The following is a 4,619-nucleotide window of genomic DNA, read 5'->3' on the forward strand; positions in this document are numbered from 1 at the left end:
TTTCAGCCATCGTCCACTAAGTGGCACAGACTTCCTCTAACATATAACACACCAGAGGCTCCTCCTTCTCCTGCTAATTATACACCTAGCACTATCATGCAAAATGCTATGAGGGCCCCACTAAACAGGCTCTGTAAAAATTCTGGAACCTGAATGGTTCAAAGGTCAAATGCAGACTGAGTACAAGAGCACCCATACTGTTATCTGTAGGCGAGGTGGAGGGAGGAGGAGGTGGAAAGCGCTTTAGGTCTCACTTACTTGTCTTGAAGTCAATCTTTTTGATCTTCACCGGCATGTCTCATGTCATTTATTGTCCTTTTATCCCAGGCGACGATTTAGACGTAGCTAAAGTTGGTGGCCTCATGACGATCCACCTTTCCTTGGGCAGTTTACAAAAGCCAACAGTGGAAAAGAAAGAAAATGGAATGCTTCCTTCAGGTGTTGGAGTTTGACATGTTTGTCTTCAAGTTTCCTTCCGACGCATGTGTTCCTTACTCCTAGATCAGTTGTCACGGTAATCGTTGCCAGGGTACACCTGGGGCAGGTGAGAGGTAATTAGGCACGAGGGGTCCAGTTTCACCCCATGGGCATACGTCCGCACGCCACTGTCACATGAGCTCTCCATCCCAGAGCTCTACTGTGCTCTCGTCACATGTGTGTGTTCATCAGTGATTTATCACAGGAGGCTGTCTGGGATCAGAAACTAAGTGAGATATTTGATTTGTCTAATCATGTAAGTGAAAATGTCTACATTGACTACATTACTTTCCTGTGTTCAAAACTGGCCATGAAAGTCAATGACAGACGTCCATGAAAGATAATATGTAACACAAAATTAAAGAGTAAGACATCTGATATGTCTGATATGTGATCAATATATTTACATAGCCACTGCTCTGAATGTATTGATCCCTCTGATTAAGTATAAGTATATACTCTTTTGATCCCGTGAGGGAAATTTGGTCTTGGTGCCTGCATCAACACGGCACTCAGGAAGCAGTGAGGGGTTAGGTGCCTTGCTCAAGGGCACTTCAGCCGTGCCTCCTGGTCGGGGTTCGAACCGGCAACCCTCCGGTTACAGGTCCAAAGTGCTAACCAGTAGGCCAGTAGGTGGTCTTTCTGCTGGCCTTAGGCCCACTCCTCAATGGTGCCTGTGGTGGACTGCCCCAGAGAGTCTTTGGTACATGATTAATTACATTGGGAGGTGGTGCTTTCTCTTTCTGCTTTGGAGCCTCTTTGGTCGATCTGCCCACAATGCCTCTGGCCTGTCACTCCATCCCTCCAATGGTGCCTGTGGTGGACTGTGGCATGGCATCTGGGTAGTGCTGCATATCTCCTTAACCTGGAGCTGTCTTCCCATGGTCTACTTCCATCTTCCACCCCGCCCCTGGTGTCAATAGCTTGGCGGGTGGTCTCTTGCTGGTATGCATTGTGGGTTCCCCCTGCCTGAAGAAGGGGATCCTACTGTACATTAGCTCTCTGATGGACTGTGGTTGTTTGCCTCCTCCCGATTTTTCTCCATCCATGCACTCACACTCTAAAAATCTTCTATCAATAACACATATAATACAATTTCTTAACCATTTGTAAGTTTTTGGCTGCACTGTCACAGAACTGATCTGACCCTGGACACTATCCAATGCTCCCTGTGTGAGCCTTCTGACACCATTCTACAGCCTGCTATGTCAGCCATGTCTAGATGAAAGAGGAATTTGGGAATGAATGCCTCATATCTCATACATTCAAATGATACATTCAAATTCTGGTTTGTTTACAAGACCAACTTTACATTTATGGTATCTTGCCTGGGCGACTGCCTGTTAATCAAATGAGATGAATCCTGAAAAGAGTCAATGTACACAAACATACAACTATTTTCCATGTTCCCACTGTAAGTAAATAATGGTCAAATTATGTACCTGTGTAATTAACAGGTGCAATAACAGTAATGTTAATAGTTAATATTAGCAGTTAATAGTTAATAGTCATAGCAGTCCTCAAGTACGATACCTAGAGGCATAGCCTCTAAGCAGACTGTGGCCCCCAAGCCTCAGTCCCTGTCTTTCTAATGTCTTACTTTCACTTTCATGTCATCAACTTTCTGCTCCTCAGTCTTCATTATCTCCTTGCTTGTTGACATCTTATCATATTGTATTAAATCATGATCACTAAACATTAGATTCCTTTATTGTTGTCATCAGTGAACTCAACTGCGCTTGTGATTGAAGTACTGTATGCAGTCAGCTGCGAACGTTCACAAATTGTGGTAGGGGGCAGAGAAAGGCGCTAATTACCCGATGAGCTACAGGTATGATAAATAGCACGTAAACTGAAGATCCACTGCTTTTGCTTTTTGCGGTTTGGCCATGGCACTTATAGCACTACGTTCGCAAATGTACGTACATCTGACCCTGTAAGTCTCCCTGGGCAGAGTGAAACTCCACGCCCCTCTTGCCCCAGAGTGTGTAAGCCTGTGCATTTTTACACCCACTATCAAAGCACACTGACTTGTGGACACTTCAGCATATAATATAAAATCACTGGGCTGTGTTGCATCTTGGAAGAGCGTTTCTATTGAACATATCTGTCTAAATGCTGGACTTTGTGCAATGCCTTTGCCCACAGTTATAGCCTGCATTGGTAGCTTGATCTCACGCACATGACTGACGCCCAACATGTTTTGTCTCAGTCTCTAATAGCAAGTGTGCTCAGCTTACACTGATCGCTCTGTGTTGTTGGCCTCACACTAGCACCTGCATAGCTTGTTGCTGCAGTTCTACGTCAGATGTGCCTAAGACAGCCTAGACACTAAGAGCTCACCAGGACCCTGCCTGCTTTGTGTTGTCGGCTCGGAGCCATCTTGTAAGCTAGTCCCTAGAAACATGTACGTATTCAACTTCTGCAAGGTTTTCAGCCTGTGTTCATGACTCTGATAGTACTTAGTACAAAACATGGTTGTCTGTTATCGCCTGTGGGGCACTAGGCTATATGTGTTGCCATTGGTTAACATTGAGATTAAGATCTTAAACTGGTTCTAAATGAAGCAAAAACAAACTATATATGATCTTTACACGATCGAGAAAGTGTGACATTGATGGCTATAACATTTGTTCCCTAAATGGGGCACAAATTGAGCAAGTTTCTCAATACAAATATCTGGGCATTTGGCTAGATAACAAACTATCATTTAGAACACATGTGCTTGATCTCACAAAAAAGGTAAAAATTAAATTAGGTGCACTTTACAGGATTAGGTCTTGCTTCTCTTTAGAAAGCAGAATGACCATTATTCAAGCAACTATAATGTCAGTCCTAGACTATGATGACAATGTGTATGCATGCAGCCCCTTCCACTCTGTAAAACATATATTTTCCATGAAATAGTCAAATTTGTCATTTTCAACATTTTTGATATGTTGTCCTTTTTGCTGGTAACTATGGGTTTACAATACTTTTATATTATCACATTCTGTTTTTATTTGCATTTTACACTACTTTTTATGATTTGGGGTTGTATATAGGTTCAGTTCATCACATGATCTGGTAACGTCTTATGATCTTCTTTAAAGAACTTAGGATATATTCATAACTTAGCAACATTTGCGTGTTTGAATAACATACAAATGTACAATATTGTTTTAATCAATTTAACTAGCACCAACTTTTTGCTTGTTTCTTTCTTGACTTAGACTTAAAAACGGTTTTGGGCAGCCATTATTTTTCATCATTTATGACTAAACAGTGACTTTTACACCTTGTTATACAGCAGAAATTGATTCAGCACCCAATTCCCTGCCACAATAAACATTGACATGCAATAGGACGCAATGGACCAGAATTCTCACCTGTAGGGTAAATAGCAGAGTCCTCTTGAAAAACTTGTCTTTGTAAAAATGTCACAGTTTTACTGTCATGTGGGTGATATGTTATCTGTAAAAATCATGCACAAGTATCTTTTACAGGACTGGAAACAAGTTCATAATAACAAACTGTTATAGCTTGCATGCTGGATAGATAGTGTACCAATCAGGGCATTACCAAATTAGGGCAATAAGGCACTTGCCCAAGGGCACAGTCAAAATATTACTGTAAAACCCAATGATCCATCTCAACAAAAGATTTAAGTTAAAGGATAATTCCGGTGTGATTTTGACCTAAAGTGTCTTGAAACATGTTACCGAGTGTGAACGTATGTCTCATAGCTCACCTCAGCTTGTCCCCTGCACTCAGAAATCTGGCGCTAGTTAGCCAATGCTACCAGTGTTTTGTTGTGGTGCCTCGGGCATCGGCCTAGCCATGCAAATAAATCACTGTTTTACACCATTTACGAGGCTCAAAGTAGCTCCATACTTCATTGGTAGACTTCCGAGGACTTTGACATTTAAAACGAGACATGGAGAACTTTGAAAAAGCACTGGTAGATTATTTACAAGACGATTTATACAGACAGTATATGACCCTTAGGAAAAAGCACCATTAGGGGTTTGCACGGACGTCACGTTCTGGCCGGTAACCATGGCAACCCAGCACGCGCGGCCATATTGGCGATACTCAGTGGATAAAGTACAATGGAGTATTATGCACTTTGGATATCTTACGTGATTGTAGCCGTGTCTAAA

This window comes from Alosa alosa, chromosome 3 (genome assembly GCF_017589495.1).
Source record: "Alosa alosa isolate M-15738 ecotype Scorff River chromosome 3, AALO_Geno_1.1, whole genome shotgun sequence".
NCBI lineage: Eukaryota > Metazoa > Chordata > Actinopteri > Clupeiformes > Clupeidae > Alosa > Alosa alosa.